Raw genomic sequence first — 26,652 nt, forward strand, 5'->3', positions numbered from 1 at the left:
TCAACAAATTAGAAGTATTACAAGCTAGAAAAGAATACAAGATGTAACCTATATCACACTCCCAAGTTAGATGTGTCTTATGATAAGTGATGTTGCAGGTTACACAACAATAGTACTTTGATGTAAGAACATGGTGTGATAGACAGATATTGTATGTTCTAGAAACAGGAACACATGTCTTATTCACAAGTATAATGTGTAAAGTAAGCAGATGGAATTCAACAAAATTAGAAGCAATATAAGCCAGCCGTCATACATAACATGCAACCACAGATAACAGTGCCAAGTTTGAGGGAGCACCTGTGATGGTGGACTAGGGGAGACGTGCTGATCATCAACACAACTGCGTTGAGTGTCTATGCATGTGTTGTCTTGCAAATCTTCTTTGGGGGATGGCAGAGTAGAATCTATAGAGGCCCTTCATTTTAGTTGTTTGGAAGGAGCACCTTTATCCACTGCCTTGCTAATTTCCTTCCGCTTTATTGATTTTGCTTTGTTAAGTAAAACCGACAAGAAAAGGCTATAAAATTCACTCTTTAGAACTCATTCATGCATGATACTGACAATCGCCACTTTGATGTAAGGCAAACACATGATACGAGGATGGAATATGTACGAAAAAAATGACGACATGGCAAATTAACAACTATTTGTGTAAACTATGCAGAAGCCATTTCATCAAATTAGAAGCAATGCAATCTAGACACCACATGAAAGATGTAACCAATATGACTCAGCCATGTTCAAAGTGTCCCATCATAATTGGCGTTTCAACAAATTAGAAGCAGTGCATGCTATCAATCATGTGAAAGATGCAACCAATATCACTCTGCATATACTAAAGGTGTCTCGTCATAATTGATTAACGCGGGATACAAAAACAGTAGTTTTATGTAAGGACATGCTTAATAGACAGATGTACTATGTACCAAAAACAGGAAGGCATGTCACATTAACAAGTATAATGTATAAACTAAGAAGAATAATTCATGCAATTTAACCAAATTGGAAGAACTACAATCTAGACACCATATGTAACTTGCAACCACATATCACGCTGCCAAGTTAGAGCAAGCACCTGAGATGGTGGTGTAGGGGAAATGCGGTCATCAACTATAGAGCTACATTGACTACCTTCATCTAGCATCGATGTTTGTTGAGAATCATGTGGGGAAGCTGGCACTGCATTCTTTAAAAGAGGATCTTTTCTTACAGTAGTCCACGAGCCTGACTATCTCATCAGAAGTGATTGATGAGGGATACACAAGAACATTAGTTTGATGTAAGAACATGGTTAATAGACAGATGTAGCAGGATGCACCAAAAACAGGAAGGCATGTCATATTCAAAGGTATAATGTGTAACCTAAGCAGATGCAATTTAACCAAATTGGAAGAAATACAAGCTAGACACCTGGCTGGAGTGGTGAGCATGATCGTCGAGGATCTAAGAGCCTGGTGGGAGGCGGGCTTCTTCGCCACCACCGTGGCTTTTTAGTTGGCTTGCAGGTGATGCATGTTTGTACTAGGCTTATCACTGGCTCGGCCAGTGCCCTGACTAGCTATTTTGGCTTCTGGTGCTCCCGGGATGGTGGTTCATGTAAAAATATCTTTTCTTATCTTAATAAAGACCGACTTTGGCCTTTCGAATACAAGCTAGACACCATATGCAACATGCAACCACATATGACACCGCGAAGTTAAAGCAAGAACCTGGGATGGTGGTTCATGGCGAGCGAGATCATCAACTCTAGAGCTATGTTTATCATCTTCATCTGCTGACACTACACCCTTTATTGTGCAGAAACGTGCCTTGCCTAAGCATGAATAAAGCTGGAGCGACTTCTCTCTTTTATTTCGTGCTTCTATCAACCGTTTGGTAGAGGTTGAAATACCCATGCATAAATAACAATAGTGAGAGTATGGGTGAAGTGTGTGTAGAACTAGTGCACTTTTAAGTAGTAGATGGCAGGTGGCTGGAAAATAAATGACAGGAGAGATATGATAGCTCTACAACATTGCATGGCAAACAAAATTAGATTCTACTCTGTATGATTTTATAATATATGAGCACATGGATGGCAGGGAAATGCAGGTACTCCTCTAGAACACCACCACATGTGGTCCTATCAAAATAACAGTCGAGTGAAAACAAATAGGCCAGTCGATTTTTTTAGGAACCGTCCGATCTACAAGGAACGGGCAGATGGCCTTCCTCTACCTCCCGCCAGTCACTGTTGATGATCTTTCTCAAACCACCAGTTACCACTGGCCCAGAACCCTACCTCCGCCTCCCCGCCCTCCCCTCGAGCTCACACCACCGTCGTGCTTGGCAGCGCCCCCCGACCATCCCTTTAAGCTCGACCGACCTCCTGATCGGGCGCCAGCAGCTCCTAGGCCCCACACACCCCTAAGATAAACATTGAGGCGCTGCTTCCCCAGCATAATAGGCAGACTAGCACCTGTTATGCCGGGGATTGCTTCCTTTAATTGGGAATCAACTAACCAGGAATTGAAATCTAGGGGGCTAACGAACCTCTTGCTATGGTGAAATAGTATATGAGGAGAAACCTTGTGCATCACGAGTTACTAGGAACATCTAGTATCAGGAAGAAGGTGCAGTAAGAAGCGCTCAACTAGTGTCTTATGTGGGATGAATACCGTGCAAGCAGACACGTAAGATTTGCACGAATAAGGGAAGATGAGTAGCAGTTCCGGTTGCTAGTGTTGTTCCCTCCTTATTGCGCAGCAATGTTCTTGTTTTTACCGGGTGAATCGATTTTTTGGAGGATGGTGGAGCCTTGAACGAACCCATGGCCAAATTGTTGACTGTGTGGCAGTGGCTGTCTGTCGGTGGAGGGGAAGCAGATCTGAGGCGGTGAAGGATGGTGTAGCGAGTACAACCCCAGTGCGGTGGACGGTGGCGACTTTGGAGCGGCAGCGGTGAGGCGCAGGACGGCATGGTTGAACTGGCTTGGGTACGGCGCATGTTGTTGTCCTCGAGGCAGCTTGGCCTCGGCTTCAACTACTAGTCGTGGAGGGCTTTGCGGTTGCGGTTGCGGTGGACGACGATGTCGGGATATCGGTTCCGGTGTGATGGCAGAGGGCGGCGGTTTATGGGTGGGGTGGGGTGGCAGACGGAGGACGCCGGGGTTTCGCGGCTAGTAGAGAGGTAGTTTTGGTGCCGACGGAGCACGAATGGGGAATCAGATGGGGGGAGCTAAGGGGGCACCATGTTTCGGTCTAGGACACGCTTGTTTTCGTTTCTTTTGAACAGATGGGACACGCTTGTTTGAAATTAGGGGAAAGTACAAATTTTGCCCCCCTCTTAAATTTTGGACGTACTGTGGGTCAAGGTTATAGGATGGTAATCCCAGGTGTCCCAAATAGTGGGCGGGAGCGATTTCGGCCGAGCGCATGTTGTGTTTAGGCGGTCATGGTGTATGAATGTTTTTCGGATGCGGTTGTGTGGCCTCTAGATGAAGTTACAAACCTACCTTGGTTTAGAGCTTTGGACGTTCGGCCGGTAGGTTTCACGGGTCAAAGTTAGAAAAGTAATTCCCGTCTACCAAACATTGGTCTCACGTGGTTTCGGGTGAGTAGAGGCTCTTTTCGCGCTTCGTTCGAAATTTTGAAACAGAAGCATTAATGTTTAGAGTACTCTTTTTTTACGAGGGCACGTTTAGAGTACTCTTGAACTTTGAGGATTGACCTAAATATACAATGGTAAATTGACCTTGTATGTTTGAAAACCTCATTAAATTACGCGCTTCTTTTTGAAATTTTGACACTTGAATATCCTATAACTATGATTATTTTGGAATGGCGGAGGTAAATTTGAATCTATTTTGTACACGACTATATATGCTATTATGTACAAAAGCAGAGGAAAGATTGGTGCCCCATAATTTATGTATGATTTACAAATGCCATGATCTCGAATTCAAATAATTGAATGGACTTCAAGTTGAATTTGAATTTTTTAAACCACCTTAAGTTGAATTCAAATGTATGCTAGTTCCTAGCTAGCTATTTATAATGTTCATTGTGTACCTTTTGTATGTATAATGTGCTTTAAACACACAACATGAACTATACTCACGTAAAGCGATGCATTGTCTGGAGTTCAAAATACTAACTCTATGGATCAATTATGTCCAATGATAACACAGACATGCTCAAATTCGATAGAATATAGATGTCTGATGGATCAATGACTGTTCCTTATGCGAATTGCAAATATCATGATCCCATCCTAATATTTGGATACAATTTATACTTTTAATCAATGTGTACATCGGTCTTTTACGTGTAGTTTCACTCTCCATAGGCCCCTCCTCACACACGCGCTAACTTTCTCTCTCACACATACACGCACATGGTGTATATCCATCGATGGTCTCTCACACATGCTCACACACTCTCTCCCGAGGTGTGTTTCTCGCACACATGCCCTCGATATCACCCTCCCTCCCTCTCGCAACCATTTACAACTGTTTTCACTAACCTTTATGATAACCCACAAGTATAGGGGATTGTTTGTAGCCTTCCTCGATGAATAAGAGTGTTGAACCCAATGAGGAGCTAAAGGCAGAACAAATATTCCCTCAAGTTCTATCGACCACCGATACAACTCTACGCACACTTTGACGTTTCCTTTACCGAAAACAAGTATGAAACCATTTTATGAGAATAAAACTACAATTACTTTGCGAGAATATAACTATGAATAAATTGCAAGGTAATAAAAGTGGATAGCTTGTGTCAACAAGAAACTCATTTGTCCCTAGGAAATCGATAACAAGTACCGGTAATCATTCTGGCAATTTTATATGAGGGAGAGGCATGAGCTAACATACTTTCTCTACTTGGATCATATGCACTTATGATTGGAACTCTAGCAAGCATCTGCAACTACTAAAGATCATTAAGATCGTGAAACCCAACCATAGCATTAAGTATCAAGTCCTCTTTATCCCATACGCAACAACCCACCTACTCGGGTTTAAGCTTTTGTCACTCTCGCAACCCACCATAAGCAAATCATGAATGTATTGCAACACCCTACAACGGGGAACCCTCACATTTGCGCGAGACGGAGGGCACCGTAGGACAGCACCATAAATAAAATATACAATCATACCAACCAAGATCACGATTAACCCATAGGACAAAACAGATCTACTCAAACATCATAGGATAACCATAGATCATTGGGAAATAATATATGGAGTTGAGCGCCATGTTTAAGTAGAGATTACAGCGGGGAGAAGAGGTGTGATGTGTACTACGCAACTTTATTCTTGTAGACACGTGTTGGGCCTCCAGGCGCAGTGTTTTGTAGGACAATAGCAATTTTCCCTCAAGTGGATGACCTAAGGTTTATCAATCCGTGGGAGGCGTAGGATGAAGATGGTCTCTCTCAAACAACCTGGCAACCAAATAATAAGAAGTCCCTTGTGTCCCCAACACACCAAATACAATGGAAAATTGTATAGGTGCACTAGTTCAGCGAAGAGATGGTGATAAAAGTGTAATACGGATGTTAGAAATATATTTTTATAATCTGAATAAATAAAAATAGGAAGGTAGCAAATAGTAAACGGGAACAAAAACGGTATTGCAATGCTTGAAAATGAGGCCTAGGGTCTGTACTTTCGTTAGTGCAATCTCTCAATAATGCTAATGTAATTGGATCATATAACCACCCCTCAAAGTGTGATGAAGAGTCACTCCATAGTTCCTATCTAGAGTTGAACATAAGAGGAAATCGTTTGTATGGTACGAAACCACCTCGAAGCTATTCTTTCCGATCGATCTATCCAAGAATTCGTACTAAAATAACACCAAATAATTTTAGATTCATAATACTCAATCCAACACAAATAACTTCAAAGAGTGCCCCAAGATTTCTACCGGAGAAACAAATACAAGAACGTGCATCAACCCCTATGCGTAGATTACCCCAATGTCACCTCAGGAATCGGCGAGTTGAGTGCCAAAACATATATCAAGTGAATCAATATGATACCCCATTGTCACCACGAGTATTCAATTGGAAGACATATATCAAGTTTTCTCAAATCCATAAAAGTATTCAATCCGATAACAACAAAATCTCAAAGGGAAAAACTCAATTCATCACAACAAAATAGAGACCGGAAAACTCCATATGATCTGATTATATTAACAAAGCACGTGATACATCAAGATCGTGACATCTCAAGAACACGAGAGAGAGAGAGAGAGAGAGAGAGATCAAACACATAGCTACTGGTACAAACCCTCAGCCCTGAGGGTGGACTACTCCCTCCTCATCGTGGTGGCCGCCGGGATGATGAAGATGGCCACCGCTGATGATTTCCCCTCTGGCAGGGTGTCGGAACGGGGTCTAGATTGGTGTTCGGTGGCTACAGAGCATTGCGGCAGTGGAATGTCTGATCTAGGTTAACCGCAAGGGTTTTGGAATATTTTTGAATTTATAGGGTAAAGAGGGGGTTCAGGAGGCCACCAAGGTGGGCACAACCCACCTGGGCACGCCTGGGCCCCCAGGCATGCCCTGGTGGGTTGTGCCCCCCTCGGGGCACCTCCAGGTGCTGCTCTGGCCCATCCTGGGTGTTCTGGTCCATAAAAAATCTCCAAAAAGTTTCGCGGTGTTTGGACTCCGTTTGATATTGATTTCCTACGATGTAAAAAACAAGGAAAAACAGCAACTGGCACCGGGCACACTGGGTCAATAGGTTAGTCCCAAGAAATGATATGAAGTTGCTATAAAATGATTGTAAAACATCCAAGAATGATGATATAACAGCTTGGATACTTCATAAATTACAGATACGTTGGAGATGTAACAACATCCCCAAGCTTAATTCCTACTCATCCTCGAGTAGGTAAATCATAAAAGAAATAATTTATGAAGTGTGAATGCTAGCAAAGTGCATAAGTTTTATCAATGATAATTTCAATCACTTTTCCTAGCATCATAACAACAATTCTTTCTTATAGAACTTATCATGTCATAGTAGCAACCAATTCACATGTTAAGGTTCAAACAATGAACTCTCTTGAAACTCAACAACCTATGTTATTAGTCACCAAGCAATTTCAATTCAAATTATTCAACAAAGTTTAAGTAAGAGCTCCACATACTCAAGCATCTTATTGTCTTCTATGATTGCTAACACTCACCGCATGCACATGAGCAAAACGTTTCAACCGGACACATAGAAAGATAGGGGCTTATTTTTTTGCCTCCCAACGTATTCACCTCATGGGTGATGTCAACAATAATAACTCATGCTACCCATATCCAACTGGATATATGTGCCTAGATCTTTCCTCACCACATGATGCTTGCCAAAAGAGAAAAAGAAAAAGGAATGTAGAGAAAAACTTTGACTCTTTGCACAAAAGTAAATACTAAAAAGTAAAAGATAGGCCCTTCGCAGAGGGAAGCAGAGGTTGACATGTGCTTATTTTTTTGTATGCTCAACCCCTTAGTGGAAAAGAACGTCACAGTATATTGCCCCTTATGATAGCAACCTTTATTATGAAGTCTGTCGCTTTTATTCTTTGCCATCACAAGTTCGTAGAACGCTCAATTTTCTCTTACACTAAATGGTCTCACACTTATAGAAGCAATATTTATTACCTTATTGCACTGATGACAACTTACTTGAAGGATTTTGCTCAATCCTTAGGTAGGTATGGTGGACTCTTGAAGATAAGATTTAGGTTAAAGGGTTTTTGGATGCACAAGTAGTATGTCTACTTGGTGCGGAATTTTTGGCTAGCAAGGATGGGGGGCAAGCACCACATGTTGAAGGATATATGACAATATAACTTCTATGTGAATATGAACAAACATAAACCATTACATTGTCTTCCTTGTCCAACATCAAAAAATTTGGCATATAATATTTTGATGGGGGCTCACAATCACAAAAGATTTCCATGATAGTGTATTTGCATATGAAAGTTCTCTTCCTTATACTAATTATTCGTGAATTGCTTGTATGGCCAATATTGTGATTGTCGAGCCTCAAAACATTTCACTTTCTAAACCCAATGTGAAGCTACCACTAGCCATGATATGATTTGAACTTCGTGACATTCAACTTATTCAACAATTTACTCATAGGATATATGTGAAGCACAAGAGTAAATGACAAGATAATCCAAAAAGATGTAAATGAAGATCATGAGCATAATATTTCTTTCTCTCAAATTGATTTAAGTGAAGCAAGAGAGAATTTCTTCAAAAATACTAAAGCACACCATGCTCAAAAAGATATAAGTGAAGCACTAGAGCAATTCCAAAGAAAAGAGCTTCGTTGACGGGATGTGAATGCCTCTTACCTAGCCTCCTTGGCAACTATTTGAGGACTCTAATTTATTTAAAAACTTTCAGATCTAAGTATTTTATTAAAACAGCAAGCAAAACAAAATAAAATTACATTCCAAGGATATCACACATCATGTGAAGAAGCAAAAACTTAGGCTCAACCGATACTAACCGATAATTGTTGAAGAAGAAAGGTGGGATGCCTATCGAGGCATCCCAAAGCTTAGATGCTTGAGACTTATTGAAATATTATCTTGGGGTGCCTTGGGCATCCCCAATCTTGAGATTTCGTGTCTCCTTAATTCTTCTCATATCACGGTTTCCGAAATCTCAAAAGCTTCATCCACACAAAACTCAACAAGAACTCATGAGATAAGTTAGTATAAACCAATGCAAAAACCTTATCATTCTCTATTGTAGCAAATCACTAAAATTATTATTCAACATTGCATACTAAATGCCTTTGCATATTTAATACTCCTATCCTCAAATAGAATCATTAAACAAGCAAACAAATGCAAACAATGCGAACATAATAGCAATCTGCCAAAACAGTACAGTCTATAAAGAATGAAAGAGTATCAATACTTCCCTAACTCCAAAAGTTATGAAAAATTGCCACACTGTAGAAAATTTATCAGATCTTATTTTGCAAAAAGTTTCAACATATTATCACATTCTGACTTTTCTAGGGAATATTTGCAACAACGGTAAACTTTCTGTTTTCAAACAGCAACATGTAGACTTGTAAAATAAGCATAGTAAAGGCTATCAATGCCACTTTTATTGAAATAAAAGATGCAAAACATTATTATAAATAACATAAAGAAAATAAAAATAAAATAAAATGACGCTCCAAGCAAAACTCATATCATGTGATGAACGAAAACATAGCTCCGAGTGAGGTTACCGATAATGTTGGAGACGAAAGAGGGGATGCCTTCCGGGGCATCCCCAAGCTTAGTTGCATGGATCTTCCTTTTATATTAACTTAGGGTGCCTTGGGAATCCCCAAGCATAGGGTCTTGTCACTCCTTATTCCCCTCATATCGATATCTCACCCAAAACTTGAAAACTTCAATCACACAAAACTTGACAGAACTTTGTGAGATAGGTTAGTATGATAAAGAGCAAACCATTTCACTTTTGGTACTGTCAAAGACAAGATTCATAATTGTTTCCACACAATTCCTACTGTAGCATATCATTTCCACAATTTATATTGAGCAATATAAGCCATGGAACTAGAAAACAAGCAAACTATGCACTGAAAATAGAATCTGTAAAAAACAGAACAGTCTGTAGTAATCTGTACTCCAACCATACTTCTGCTACTCCAAAAATTCTGAAAAATAGGAAAACCTGCGCAATTTGTCTATTAATCTTCTGCAAAAAGAATCAGCATTTTATCAGGCTTCTGTTAAAAATGAGAATTTTTTTCCTGAGCGCAAAAGTTTCTGTTTTTCAGCAAGATCAAATCAACTATCACCGTAAGCCATCCCAAAGGTTACTTGGCACTTTATTGAAACAAAAGCAATAAAACATGATTACTACAGTAGTCTAATCATGTGAACACACAAAAACAGTAGGTAAAAGTGTTGGGTTGTCTCCCAACAAGCGCTTTTCTTTAATGCCTTTTAGCTAGGCATGATGATATCAATGATGCTTGCATAAAAGATAAGAATTGAAACATAACGGGAGCATCATAAAGCATATGACTAGCACATTTAAGTCTAACCCCCTTCCTATTCATAGGGTTTTTGTGAGCAAACAACTTATGGGAACAATAATCAATTAGCATAGGAAGGCAAAACAAGCAAAACTTCAAGATTTTCAACACATAGAGAGGAAACTTTATATTATTGCAATACTTACAAGCATATGTTCCTCTCTCATAATAATTTTCAGTAGCATCATGAATGTATTCAACAATATAGCTATCATGTAAAGCATTCCTTTCATGATTCACAAGCATAGAAATTTTATTACTCTCCACATAAGCAAATTTATTCTCATCAATAATTGTGGGAGCAAACTCAACAAAATAATTCTCATGTGATTGGAAATTAAAATCATGATGACAAGTTTCATGTTTATAATTATTCAATATAGCATACATGTCATCACCATAATCATCATATATAGGAACTTTGTTGTCATAATCAATTGCAACCTCATCCAAAATGGTGGATTCATCACTAAATAAAGTCATGACCTCTCCAAATCCACTTTCATAATTATCACAATAAGATTCAACACCCTCCAAAATAGTGGGATCATTACTTCCTAAATTTGACACTCTTCCAAACCCACTTTCATCAATATACTCATCATAAATAGGAGGCATGCTTTCATCATAATAAATTTGCACATCAAAACTTGGGGGACAAAAAATATCATCTTCATCAAACATAGCATCCCCAAGCTTGTAGCTTTGCATATCATTAGCATCATGAATATTCAATGAATTCATACTAAAAACATTGCAATCATGCTCATCATTCAAATATTTTGTGCCAAAAATTTTATTGACTTCTTCTTCCAACAATTGAGCACAATTTTCCAAACCATCATTTTCAAGAAAGATATTATAAAGATGATCAATAATATGATGCAACCTCAATTCCATTTTTAGTTTTATTTTATAAACCAAACTAGTGATAAAACAAGAAACTAAAAGATTCAATTCCAAGATTTAAAGATATACCTTCAAGCACTCACCTCCCCGGCAACGGCGCCAGAAAAGAGCTTGATGTCTACTACGCAACTTTATTCTTATAGACACGTGTTGGGCCTCCAAGCGTAGAGTTTTGTAGGACAGTAGCAATTTTCCCTCAAGTGGATGACCTAAGGTTTATCAATCCGTGGGAGGCGTAGGATGAAGATGGTCTCTCTCAAACAACCTTGCAACCAAATAATAAAAAGTCTCTTGTGTCCCCAACACACCAAATACAATGGCAAATTGTATATGTGCACTAGTTCGACGAAGAGATGGTGATAAAAGTGTAATACGGATGGTAGAAATATATTTTTATAATCTGAATAAATAAAAACAGCAAGGTAGCAAATAGTAAATGGGCACAAAAACGATATTGCAATGCTTGAAAATGAGGCTTAGGGTCCGTACTTTCACGAGTGTAATCTCTCAACAGTGCTAATATAATGGGATCATATAACCACCCATCAAAGTGTGATGAAGAATCACTCCAAAGTTCCTATCTAGTGTTGAACATAAGAAGAAATTGTTTGTAGGGTACGGAACCACCTCGAAGCTATCTTTCCGATCGATCTATGCAAGAGTTCGTACTAAAATAACACCAAATAATTTCATATTCATAATACTCAATCCAACACAAAGAACTTCAAAGAGTGCCCCAAGATTTCTCCGGAGAAACAAAGACAAGAACGTGCATCGACCCCTATGCGTAGATTACCGCAATGTCACCTTGGAATCCGCGAGTTGAGTGCCAAAACATATATCAAGTGAATCAATACGATACCCCATTGTCGCCATGAGTATTAAATTGCAAGACATATATCAAGTGTTCTCAAATCCATAAAAGTATTCAATCTGATAACAACAAAATGTCAAAGGGAAAAACTCAATTCATCACAACAAGATAGAGAGGGGGAAACTCCATATGATTCGACTATATTAACAAAGCCCGCGATATATCAAGATCGTGACATCTCAAGAACACGAGAGAGAGAGAGAGAGAGAGAGAGAGAGAGAGAGAGATCAAACACGTAGCTACTGGTACAAACCCTCAACCCTGGGGATGGATTACTCCCTCCTCATCATGGTGGCCGCCGGGATGATGAAGATGGCCACCGGTGATGATTTCCCCCTCCGACAGGGTGCTGGAATGGGGTCTAGATTGGTTTTCGGTGGCTACAGAGCCTGGCAGCGGCGGAACATCTGATCTAGGTTAACCCCAAGGGTTTTTGGAATATTTGTGAATTTACAGGGTAAAGGGGGGGTCCAGCAGGCCACCGAGGTGGGCACAATGCACCTGGGCGCGCCTGGGCCTCCAGGCGCGCCCTGGTGGGTTGTGCCGCCCTAGGGGCACCCCCAGGTGCTGATCTGGCCCATCCTGGGCATTCTGGTCCAAAAAATCTCCAAAAAGTTTCGTGGTGTTTGGACTCTGTTTGATATTGATTTCCTGTGATGTAAAAAAAGCAAAAAACACCAACTGGCACTGGGCACTGGGTCAATAGGTTAGTCCCAAAAAATGATATAAAGTTGCTATAAAAGGATTGTAATACATCCAAGAATGATGATATAACATCATGAATACTTCATAAATTATAGATACATTGGAGATGTATCAAGGTGTTACACCGTTGCATAGAGGGGGAGAAAGTTGGTGTTGACGGTAGCATTATTGTTGATGTAGATCGCCTTCACTATCCTAGCCCCTGCGGCACTCCGGCACCCCCGGGGGAGAGGGGGAGAGAGCCCCCTTCCTTCTTCTTCTTCTTCTTTGACCTCCCCCCTAGATGGGAGGAGAGTTCCCCCTCTGGTCCATGGCCTCCATGGCATTGGAGGGGCGGGAGCCCCTCCGAGATTGGATCTCCCTCTCTGTTCTCTTCTGTTTCGTATTTTCCGGATCTGGCCGAAAACAATTTATTATATTCCTGGAGATCCGTAACTTCGATTGCGGCGAGATTTTAACATGATTTTTTCTGGATATAAGCTTCCTTGCGCCTGAAGTAGAGCTCTAACCGATGTACGAGGTGAGCACAACCCACGACCACGCGCCTGGCTCCAGGGTCGCGCCCTAGTGTCTTATGGGTTGTGTGGGCCTCTGTTTGCATTGATTACAAGTCCCAAAAATCACATATATTCCAAAATAATTCTCTGTAAAATTTTATTGCATTTGGACTTCGTTTGATGTGGATTTTCTGCGATACAAAAAACATGCAAAAAAGGGGAACTGGCACTAGGCACTGGATCAATAAGTTAGTCCACTAAATCATATAAAATATTGCCAAAAGTATGTAAAAGTTGTATAATATTGGCATGGAACAATAAAAAATTATAGATACGACGGAGACATATCAGCATCCCCAAGCTCAATTCTTGCTCGTCCTCGAGTAGGTAAATGATAAAAAAGATAATTTTTGATGTGGAATGCTACCTAGCATAAACTTGATTGTATATGTAATCATGGCATGAATATTAAGACATAAGTGATTCAAAGCAATAGTTTATAATTTGACATAAAGACATCAATACTCATGCATCCCAACAAACAATCATGTCTTTCAAAATATCAATGCTAAAGAAAGCTATCCCTACAAAATCATATAGTCTTGTCGTGCTCTGTCTTCTTAAGACAAAGTATTTATCATGCACAACCCCGATGACAAGCCGAGCAATTGGTTCATACTTTTTAACGCGCTTCACCTTTTTCAACTCTCACGCAACATATGAGCGCAAGCCATGGATATAGCACTACGGGTGGAATAGAGTATGATGATAGGGGTAAATATAAAGAAGACAAAAAAGTAGAAAGTCTCACACCGACATGGCTAACTAACGGGCTATGGAGATGCCCATCAATTGATATCAATGTGAGGAGTAGGGATTGCCATGCAATGAATGCACTAAGAGCTATAAGTGTATGAAAGCTCAATATGAAAACTAAGTGGGTGTTAATCTAATCCTATAATGAAAAATTCCCACTAGTATATGAAAGTGACAACATAGGAGGCTCTCCATATGAAAAACATGGTGCTACTTTGAAGCACAAGTGTGGAACTAGCATGCCCCTTCTCTCTTTTTTCTTTTCTTTTTTTTCTTTTTTTTCATTTTTATATTATTTTTTCTCTCATTGTCCGAAGTCATCCTGACTTGTGGGGGAATCATAGTCTCCATTATCATTTCCTCTATAGGGAAATGTTCTAAAAATTAATAATGATGATCATCACACTTCTATTTACTTATAACTCAAAAGAAATAAAAATCGATACCTATGAAAAATTATGACTATATATGAATGCCTCTGGCAATGTACCAGGATGTGCAATGATCTAGTGCAACATGTATGAAAAATGATGAACGGTGGATGAGCCAAAAGTACTATGTCAGCTATATGATCATGCAAAGCAATATGACAATGAATGCTCAAGTCATCAAAACGGAAGCAGTGGAAGTTGCATGGCAATATATCTCGGAATGGCTATGGAAGGGCCATAATAGGTAGGTATGGTGGCTGTTTTAAGGAAGATATAATAAGGCTTATGTGTGATAGAGCATATCATATCACGGGGTTTGGATGCACCTACGAAGTTTGCACCGACTATCTAGGTGAGAAAGGGAAATGCACGGTACCCTGGAGGCTAGCAAATTGCGGAAAGGTAAGAGTGCGTATAATCCATGGACTCACATTAGTCATAAAGAACTCATATACTTATTGCAAAAGTTTATTAGCCATCGAAGCAATGTACTACTACGCATGCCCCTACGGGGATAAATTGGTAGGAAAAGACCATCGCTCGTCCCCGACCACCACTCATAAGGAAGACAATCAATAATAAATCATCCTGCAACATCATAGCATAACGAGAGGCTATACGTGCATGCTCCCAGAATCACAAACCTTAACACCAATATTCTTACTAGCCACAACCATTTACTAGTACCTCCCACATATTATCATCTCTATATCGCAAAACTATTGCAAGGAATCAAACATATCATATTCAGTGATGATTTCAGGACTTTGAAGCCACCATAAGAAGTGCATGAAGCCTTGGACGAAATATACAAGATGCCACTTCATAAATTTCGTCCAGAGGCTATTCTACATGCTACGTCACCTTATTATTGGGCTAGGCCCATGTATTTTCGAAATACTTAAGTATAGGATGTTTTTAGAGTCAGTATGTGTGGGGAAACAAGAGTTAGGGTTGGTTTCGGACCCCTCCTCCAAGGGCCACGAAATTCCCCCCTCTTCCTCCATATATACAGCCCTTAGGGCGTCGTTTAGACTTTGAGTTTTGTTTAGATTAAAAGTTCTCCATAGCTACAACTTCACGTACTTCGTTTGCGTTCAACGACCAGACCAAGACGTCACAGAACCCCACCTTGATCAATAAAGCTTTCCTCTTATATTCGCAATATCCAGATTGCAATCTTGGTTTCTTACTTGTTCTTTGTTTACCTGCAAGAAACAGACCTTTGTGGTCAGGTTCATCATGCTCTGGCGTGGTCAATAACCTCTCGGAGTTGGTTTAGCGATTGCTAAGGTGCGAGGTCCTCGCACGTTCATAGTCGAATCGTCAAAGTTGACTTCCTCCAAAACGATAGCCACCATCTCATCGAAAGACGGGGCACCTTTGCCTCTATCAAGTGGTATCAGATTTCCAGGTTGCTCGGTGAGATTTTACAGTTTTTCGTAGTTTAGATCGAGTCTGTTCTTCATACCTACGGTCCACAAAAAAGCCAAAAAAATAGGGTTAGTTCATCATATCCGAACCAATCTGAGCCTTTGCATAATCTTTTTAGGGTTTTGCATTGTTGAATTTGCGGTTGCATCATCGTGTCTAGTTGCTGGTCTTAGTGTCTAGTCCTTTAGAGTTTCGAGTTCTGTTTGCAAGTTGTCACACCGCCGCTGCGTCATCATCGTCACCGCTGCCATATACCACCATCATCGTCACCGCTGCCATATACCACCATCATCATCACCGCTACCATATACCACCATCATCGTAACCGCTGCCATATATCACCACCATCACCACCGCTGCCATATACCACCATCGTCATCACCGTTGTCATATATCACCATCGTCATCACCGCTGCCTATACCACATATCCACCGTCATCATGATAATCTGAGTCCACCTCCATCACAGATTCGCCACCAGTCCGTGTTCCACCGCCCTACATATATCCGCCACCAGTTCGAGTCCAATATTTGTTGCTTTGTTTTCGATTTCCAAATCACGCCATACTCCGAGTCGTGACAGAGAAAGAATCTCGAACTTCCATGTTACCCACGGTAGAAAAATAGTTCTAGTTTCAAAAAAACTAAGTCTGGAAAATTCTGGCTAGGAAGTTTTTAGACCACTTGTAGACTTTTTCAAAAAAAAATTGTTGCGGAGCAAAAAAAAGAGGAAAAAAGTGCCAAAAAAAGAGTGAAAAAAAAGGAAAAAAAATCAAAGCATGCTCCTCCCTTATTTACATGCAGCGTCATGATTTTGTTAGTGTTCTAGGCTCGCGTCTCTAGCATGGTCTAGTCTAGGACCAGCACAGTACCGTCGTTGACCGTTTATTCAACTTTACATCTCTGAATTGATTATTGCTGACCCTTTTTGGTACCATATTATAAGCCTTCCCAGCTCCACATACATCTACGTCGTACGTTTGACTCTCCCTGGTAATCGCTCTATCCAAGATTTGAGAGTTTTGACTACAACGGTTGCCGATCACCACCTATTTCTTGGTAAGAACTGGTAAGAATTTGAGATTTGCTTGACGGATTTGTGACTATCCACCACACCACCACTTCCTAGTAGTCTGTAGGACCATATTCTTGTGTGTTTCTATTATTGCTAACCATGGCAGGATCACAAGCCGATGAGACTGACTGGGAGAAACTGACGAACAAAGAGTTACATGATAAGTTTCAGCAAATGATGAGTGGACAGGTAGAAGATGTGCTAAACAAATTTGAAGAGGCCATGGAGAAGATAGATGGCATTGAGAAGTCGTTTGAAACAAAGCTCGATAACAAGTTCACTGAATTTCTAGTGCGTCTTCCACCACCATCGCCGGCTGCACCTATCGCACCTCTGCAACAACAACAACAACAACAACAACAACAACAACAACAACAACAACAACAACAACATCACCTTCCATATCGAGTGGTGACGGTGTCCTGGACTAGGGGGTACTCAACACATCATCTCCCGATCTGATAGATTGGGCTGAGGACCCCTGTGGCCGTATACTCATGGGCCAGTTCGGACAACTGCCGCATACAAGGAAGATTCCACAAGACTTGGCGATCAAGACAAGGACTTCTCCCCACCGGCGTATTCGGCTAGGACTCTTGTTAACCTAGGCCTCTGGTGCATTATATAAACCAGGGCCAGGCTAGTCGATAGATCATATATACACATCAACAATCATACCATAGGCTAGCTTCTAGGGTTTAGCCTCTCTGATCTCGTAGTAGATCAACTCTTGTACTACCCATATCATCAATATCAATCAAGCAGGATGTAGGTTTTACCTCCATCAAGAGGGCCCGAACCTGGGTAAAACATCACGTTCCCTGCCTCCTGTTACCATCCGGCCTAGACGCACAGTTCGGGACCCCCTACCCGAGATCCGCCAGTTTTGACACCGACATTGGTGCTTTCATTGAGGGTTCCGCTGTGTGATCGACAAAAGGATCGATGGCTCGCCTGCAGATCAACTGCGACTTCGGCATCTTCGTCACCAGCTCGACTGGTCACCTTGGTTCGACCAAGAACTGCGCCCCGTGTTCGGATCACCATGTTCGGACGAGGGCCTTCATCAACACCAACTCCGATCTCTATCAAGATCATGGAGGAATCGTCCATGGAGCTCGGGGGCTCAACGTCAACATTGCCCTCAGGCGACCGTGCTGTTTTTTCGGACAGCGAACGCGTATCCGCCGCCACCGCCTCCTCGAGCATCGCTTTAACGATCTCTTTGGTGGAATTGTGCGGAATCGAGTCTACAACAACCCTGGAAAATTTCGTCGAGTTCCGATGGAGGAATCTCTGGCAATCTATGATATACCGGAGCCCTGTCAAATCTGGACGGGAATCTGGACGAGTTTAGGGCGTGGTGTCCAGCTTCTAGCTCGGACGTCCTTTTAAAGATCCAACCATTGATCGGCTGCGGAATTCCTATATCTACCACCTCTCAAAATTTCAACTCGATCCGACCGTCCAAACTCCGGGAACCTTCCGATTAGTGCATCACTTTTTGGATCTGTTTTCTGCGCGAAAACGAATCTGACCCGAGTTCGTCTTTTTTATGAACAGGATTTCGGACATCCCTTTTGAAGGAAGTTTTGTATGGGGTATTGTGTTTTCTTTCCGAACACATCCCACTAACTTTAAGATCTTTTGAACATGATCTTCAACATCATGCTGGTGTCAAACCAGTCCGGCAATATTGCTCCACGGCTGCCGACCTGCGCTAGACATGTCGTCACTTTGTTGAGCCAAGCTCAACTTCTTCGGATCATCATCTCGGCAAGCCGAACAAGAGTCTGGCATCGCGAAGGATAAATTATCACCAACATCGCCGCCCCACGGATTACACGGAGCGGGCATACCGGCATCACCGCACGGTCGCTTCATCAAGCCGGCATCGACCACGTCACGACCTGCATCGGCAGGGCCGCACTATTGCTTCTTCAAGCTGGTGTCCATCACGCCGACCTACTTCGACTCATCGGCTGACATCGAGGCTTCGACATCTCGGCTGGACCGGGGGCTTCGCCATCTCTTCATCAACCTACTCTGGACACTTCGGCGTCACTAGCCGACCAGCTCCGTCACGTTAGTTGGGCCGAGGGCTTTGCCTCGGCGAGCCAACCTTTGCCAGCATTGCCATGCCGTCGTTTTATCGCCCATCAGGCAATGGGTGTGCGGATCGAGTCCCAATTTTGGGAATCACCTTCCTTCAGATTGCTACAACAAATAAACCAGGTGCTATTAATCACAGTATTTTTGCTTGTTTGGGTTCATTTTTCCCAATGAATTATTACTCTGGTTTGTCCATCATATGTACACAGGTCTATCAAATGGTGGCCGCATTGACGACAGTCGCATGGTGGTTCGGTCAGTTTCCGTACATAGTCCGGCGAATGCCGCATCCAGAGCTCGGACCGACCTGCGAATTCAGGCTTTGCCACGCCTTTACCGCATCACGCCGATGCCCTGCATCGACATTGACTTCGGCGCCAGGCCATATTTCTTTTATTACTCACTTTGCATAAATTATTTATTATGAAACGATTTTTTTAATTATCATTATTACTATTATCTCTGGTTTGCACTATTTTTTGTGCACAGGAAAATGATCCGGAGACTTCGGCGTCACTCTGCCGGTCTGTATTGACCGTGCTATGTCACCACTTCGTCGTGTCGAGCTCTCCTCTCCGCCACCTCGGGACCAGCTTGGGGGATGGAACCTTGCCCCGCATCAAGCTCGGACCGCGTCATCAATACCGAACACATTAGTCACCTAAGTCGCTTTCATGCTCAAAGCTTTAATTTCTAACTTGTCTTCGGTTCGACCAATCATTATACTTTTTTGGAAAAAAGTTGCTTGTAAAAAATTTTCCTTGTCCAAACTTTGTTTGTGACACACAAATTCAAGGACCCAATTCACTTGGGGGCTTCCTTTATGAAGCTTTTTCCTCTTGCATATGATTATACTTGTACGGCTTTGTTCCTTATTCGTGTATTATGCCACAATATGCACCTATTGACTTAAGCGATTTGCAAGCTGGGTTGCCTCGCTCCTGTGTTTACCCCTACGTTCCCGATTGTTTGGCTAGGGAGTAAAGGGAGCACCTCTGCGATTGTCACGATCGGGTCACCCGAGCCGGACCTCAGACTGGGTGAAGCTGAAAGCTAGTGCTCTTATAGTTTTCAATGATGGTCGGCACACAACGGAACTCATGAGTACAAAAAATCTATTGCACAAGTCTCATAATAAAAATGAGCACCAAAGAAAGGTATCGGTGGGGGTACTATTTTCTTCAAAGATGCTTCTTACACTTCACAGTAATATAGCATAAGTTCCCTGAGCGCGCTTTGTCTGTTACAGCCTTATGGCCTGATTGTCTGGTTATTGGAAACACCGTCGATATTCTCGACCGATGGAGTACATAACACTTTTCGGTCCTTGACAGAAGAGGGAGAAGCTGACGGTCGGTTAAGACGCGTTTAAAGTTCGGTTGAACATATATATGATATAAGTACTTCGGTACATGCAATCATTCTTCTACCCAAGTCACTTGGGGGCTCTTAAGTTTATTTGAGCCGTTTTATAATAAGTGTTCTTCTTCTTAGTCGTTGCAAAGTTTTATTATTATTTATCACTCCTTTTTTCGACACGAGTGTGCGGTCACTAGCCGGGGAGCCTAATTTCTCTCTCAAAGCCGCTAGAGTTTAGTTTGCTAAACTGGCCTGATGAGAAGTACTCCGCCCTCGGGATAGGAGGTTGAAGGCATAGGCTGACCCGCTCGAAGTCTTGAGATAGGATGTATCATGTTAAAGCACGACAGAAGCACTTTTTTTTCTTCTAAAACCAATTTTTGGATTGGCACCGAACACTTGATCTTGTTCGGATGTCAAGTTTTTACTGACGTTTTTTGGCTTTTCGAGCCTATGGCACTTTTAAACTATTTGTGCTTTTCCAACATTAGTCTCGCAGTGCAACGCCGGACACCTTTAGGGATTCGGCAAAAACATTCTCAGATATTGCTATATATGCATTGGTTTCGAATTGTGTCTTCGGTCAATAGTTGGGTTGCCCGGCTCCTGCACTTGCTTCCTACGTTTCATTTTGTTCGGCTAGGCGTGCAAAGGGAGAACCACTGCGATTGTGCTTCCAGCTCACATGGTTAAGCACCTCAGTGGAGAAAGCCGAAAACTGACTGTCACAATAAGCGTAAACTGGTCAGCGATCCGATGACTATGTTAAAAGACGGGCCGTTCATAACATTGGCCGAAGTGTTTACGGCTTGACCCCGACTGTCATCGAACACTAGCGGGGGCTATTAACTGGCCTCCCAAACTAAATCCTCGATATTTTGCTCTTACATTAGAGATGAGGTTTAATGATCATGCTTAGCATGACAACCCAAAGAAAGGAACCGATAGCGGGACTATTTTCTTTGGAAGACATTTCTTCTGTTAAACAGTAATATAACATATCTCTCTGTGTACCTTTGTTTATAAAACCGCATGGCCAGATTGCCTTGTTTGTTGTAAATCTTTGCCCTCATAAAGGCTTTATAAAGTAGGACAAACACTCCTCGGCTACTGGCCGAGGAGGTGGAAGCCGATGGTCGGTCAACAAAGTTTTGTACAGTGCGGATCCGAGCATTAATGACGTAAAGTACTTGGATACATAGAGTCATTACACATAATTTGTGATTTTACTATGGATATTGATCCTTAATTCGGCCACCCGTGCCCGCATTAAGGCTCGGGGGCTACTGGGCTTCGGTCTTATTATTTACAAATATTAAAGGGGCACATCGATCCCCTGATCTGGTGTTGCCACCCGACCAGTGTCTCGGGGGCTACTGCATTGCTTGTCCAATGCAGAGAATTTTATGTGCAATATAGTTTCCGAGGAGATTTTGATTCTCAGGTTGGTCGGCCGCACCCAACCTGAGTCTCGAGGACTGAGCATGCCGCTTTTAGTGTCCCGAAGTATTCTGCCGAGTTAGGACTTGATCCTCAGGCCGATTTTGCAAGTCAACCTGAGTCTCAGCGGCTAATGGGATCAACGGTCTTACGTCATCCTTCATGTGCATCTCGGGTTTTACACCGATACACACCTTGAGGGCTACTAGCTATATATCTCGGCAGAGAATAAATTGCACCAACAAAAAATATTCACAAAAATCGGCCCACATTCGGGGTGGTGCACCACCTCGGAAGCAGTTCGGCATAAAGCTCGGGCGCTAGTGGTTGGCTCCATAGAGGGCATTTCTGACATTAAGCTCGGCTAAACTCCTTCAACTTTTTTGAACCAAGGTGATATGACACCTCGGATATAGTCCGGCGTTGGAGCTGGGACACTGTCCGACGTTGGAGCTTGGACATAGTCCGGCGTTGGAGCTCGGATACATTCTGGCGTTGGAGCTCGGAAGCGGTCCGGCATTGGTGCTCGGCCGCAAAAGATACCTCGAGTGCAGTCCGGCGTTAGAGCTCGGACGCAAGAGGACACTGCCTCCCGGGAACAACTTCAAACCCGAGGTGTGGCATAAAAATAATAAGGCATTGGTAAAGGCCGGAAACTTAAAGGGGCTCCTCGAATACCCCATGTATAAACTTGTCGAATTCATTTCGGCGATCCTCAAGATCGAAGATGAGAAGATTTGTTGAACCAGTTTTCAAGACCGATGACCGAAGATGAAGAACAGTTTGGAAGAATCGAGGAGTGTCCCTAACTTGAAGACCAGTTCAGGGGGCTACTGACGGTGTCCTGGACTAGGGGGTACTCAACACGTCATCTCCCGATCTGATAGATTGGGCCGAGGACCCCTGTGGCCGTATACTCATGGGCCAGTTCGGACAACTGCCGCATACAAGGCAGATTCCACAAGACTTGGAGATCAAGAAAAGGACTTCTCCCCACCGGCGTATTCGGCTAGGACTCTTGTTAACCTAGGTCTCTGGTGCATTATATAAACCAGGGCCAGGCTAGTCGATAGATCATATATACACATCAACAATCATACCATAGACTAGCTTCTAGGGTTTAGCCTCTCTGATCTCGTGGTAGATCAACTCTTGCACTACCCATATCATCAATATTAATCAAGCAAGACATAGGGTTTTACCTCCATCAAGAGGGCCCGAACCTGGGTAAAACATCGCGTTCCCTGCCTCCTGTTACCATCCGGCCTAGACGCATAATTCGGGACCCCCTACCCGAGATCCGCCAGTTTTGACACCGACAAGTGGGACGAGCACTGCGCGTTCCCATTGACCCTGGGCAAAATTCTAGTGCCGCTGTTGATGCTTTTGTATCTACTACTTCTACTGTAGAGGTGGAGGACCAGTATGAGGATGAGGTTGATCAAAATCAGAACTACGTGCAACCACCAGCACCACCACCACCAGGTCGTCCTCAGGTATATCATCGCAATGGTAGGGCTGCACCACCACCCGAGGTATGAGATCATGACCTTTTTCCTAAACTGAAGTTCAATATTCCACTATTTGATGGTAGATATGTTCCTGATATATATCTTACTTGGGAGTTAGAAACTGAACAACGTTTTACATGTTTACAATATCCTAAGGAGAGACGTGTTCCTTTTGCTGTTTGTGCTTTCACTAGTTTTGCATGTGTTTGGTGGTCTGAACATTGTAGATTATATCCTATTCCAGCTACTTGGGCTGCTTTGAAAACTGCTATGCGTACTCGTTGGGTTCCACCATATTATCAATGTGAATTACTTCAAAAATTGCAGCGCTTAAGATAAGGAAAAAAAATTCTATAGAAGAATATTATCAGGAATTACAAACTGGCTTGATTAGATGTGGTATTGTTGAGGAGAATGAGGCTATGCTTGCATGTTTTATGGGTGGATTAAATAGATAGATTCAGACCATTCTAGAGTATAAGGAGTATAATAATATCACGTGTTTATTCCATCTTGCTTGTAAAGCTGAACGTGAAGTGCAGGACCGACAGGCATTATCCCGGACTAACTTTTCCCGTATGTCGACCTTCATCATGGACACCGCGTGCATCCTCTACCGCACCGTCACCTCCATCAGCTGTTACCTCCAGCCGTGATACAAGGAAGCAGGCAAAACCACCATTATCTGCCAAGAGCACACCTATCGGGCCTGCATAGAGTTCTTCTTCTTCCATGGCATCAACAGGGCACACAAGTGATATTATTTGTCGTCGTTGTACGGGAAGAGGACATTTTGTGAGAGAATGCAAATCTCAGTGTGTGATGATTGCTACTGAGGATGGTGGGTATGAGTCCGCTAGTGACTATGATGAGGAGACTTTGGCTCTTATTACATGTGAAGAACACGGTGGAGATGATTCTGATCATGAGACGCAATACATGGCTGCTGAAGATGCTGACAGGTATGAATGTTTGGTTACTCAACGTGTTTTGAGTGTGCAGGTTACACAAGCTGAGCAAAATCAGAGGCATAATTTGTTCCATACAAAGGGAGTCGTGAAGGAACGTTCTGTTCGCGTCATCATAGATGGAGGGAGCTGCAACAATTTGGCTAGCATGGCGATGGTGGAGAAGCTATCTCTCACCACAAGACCACATCCACATCCTTACTACATCCAATGGTTCAACAACATCAGCAAGGTTAAGGTAAGTCGTACTGTTTGTGTGCAGTTTAGTATCTCTATATATGCTGATTATGTTGATTATGATGTGGTACCTATGCAAGCATGTTCCTTATTACTTGGTAGACCATGGCAATTTGATAAAAATTATGTACACCATGGTAGAAACAATCAGTATACTCTTGTTCATAAGGATAAAAATATTACTTTGCTTTTTATGACTATTGATTCCATTTTGAAAGATCATATTAATAGAGCTAATAAAGCAAACAGGAGAAAAATAAGAGTGAAAATCAGATTGTGGCAAAAGAATTTGAGCAACAAATGACTCCTAATAATAAACCATCTAGTGTTGCTTCTGCAATTAAATTGAAAAGTGCATGTTTACTTGCCACCAAATCTTATATTGATGATCTAGATTTTAGCAAATCTGTTTGCTATGCTTTTGTATGCAAAGAGGCATTATTTTCATTCGAGGATGTGCCTTCCTCTTTGCCTCCTGCTATTACTAACATTTTGCAGGAGTTCGCCGACGTCTTTCCACAAGACGTGCCACCGAGATTATCACCTATTCGAGGGATTGAGCATCAGATTGACTTGATTCCTAGTGCTTCGCTACCCAACCGTGCACCATACTGTACCAATCCAGAGGAGACAAAGGAGATTATGCGTCAAGTCCAGGACCTTCTCGACAAAGGTTATATTCGCAAATCCCTTAGTCCTTGTGTTGTTCCTATTATTCTAGTGCCAAAAAAGGATGGTACATTGCATACGTGTGTTGATTGTAGAGGCATTAATAATATTACTATTCGTTATCGTCATCCTATTCCTAGGCTAGATGACATGCTTGATGAATTGAGTGGCTCCACAATATTCTCCAAAGTTGATTTGCGCAGTGGATACCATCAAATTCGTATGAAATTGGGAGATGAATGGAAAACAACATTTAAAACTAAGTTTGGTTTATATGAGTGGTTAGTCATGCCTTTTGGGTTAAGTAATGCACCTAGTACTTTCATCAGATTAATGAACGAAGTTTTATGTGCTTCCATTGGACGATTTGTGGTAGTCTATTTTGACGATATACTGATTTATAGTAAATCTTTGGAGGAACATTTGGAACATTTACGTGCTGTTTTTATTGCTCTAAGTGATGCACGTTTGTTTGGTAACCTTGGAAAGTGCATCTTTTGCATAGACCGAGTATCTTTTCTTGGCTATGTTGTTACTCGACAGGGAATTGAAGTTGATAAAGCCAGGATTGAAGCTATTGAGAGTTGGCCGCAGCCCAAAATGGTCACTCAAGTGAGAAGTTTCCTTGGCCTCGCTGGTTTCTATAGGCGTTTTGTGAGGGATTTCAACACCATTGCTGCACCTCTCAACGAGCTTACAAAGAAGGATGTGCCTTTTGTTTGGGGTAACGCACAGGAAGAAGTCTTCATGGTGTTGAAAGATAAGTTGACACATGCTCCTTTACTCCAACTTCCTGATTTTAATAGGACTTTTGAGCTTGAATGTGATGCTAGTGGAGCTGGATTAGGCGGTGTGTTATTACAAGATGGCAAACATGTTGCATACTTTTCTGAAAAATTGAGTGGGCATAGTCTGAACTATTCAACATATGATAAAGAATTATATGCTCTTGTTCAGACCTTAGAAACCTGGCAACATTATTTATGGCCCAAGGAATTTGTTATACACTCTGATCATGAATCTTTGAAACACATTAAAAGTCAAGCAAAATTGAACCGTAGACATGCTAAATGGGTTGAATTCATTGAGACTTTCCCTTATATCATTAAACAAAAGAAGGGTAAAGAAAATGTTATTGCTGATGCATTGTCTCGTTGTTATACTATGCTTTCACAACTTGACTTTAAAATATTTGGTTTGGAGACCATCAAAGATCAATATGTGCATGATGCTGAATTTAAAGATGTATTGCAGAATTGTAAGGAAGGGAGAACTTGGAACAAGTTCTTTGTTAACGATGGATTTGTGTTTCGTGCTAACAAGCTATGCATTACAACTAGCTCCATTCATCTTTTGTTGTTGTAGGAGGCGCATGGAGGAGGATTAATGGGACACTTTGGTGTGAAGAAGACGAGGATATACTTGCTACACATTTCTTTTGGCCAAAGATGAGATGGGATGTTGAGCATTTTGTTGCTCGCTGCACTACATGTCAAAAAGCTAAGTCACGACTCAATCCTCATGGTTTATATATGCCTTTGCC

This window comes from Triticum dicoccoides, chromosome 1A (genome assembly GCF_002162155.2).
Source record: "Triticum dicoccoides isolate Atlit2015 ecotype Zavitan chromosome 1A, WEW_v2.0, whole genome shotgun sequence".
Lineage (NCBI taxonomy): Eukaryota > Viridiplantae > Streptophyta > Magnoliopsida > Poales > Poaceae > Triticum > Triticum dicoccoides.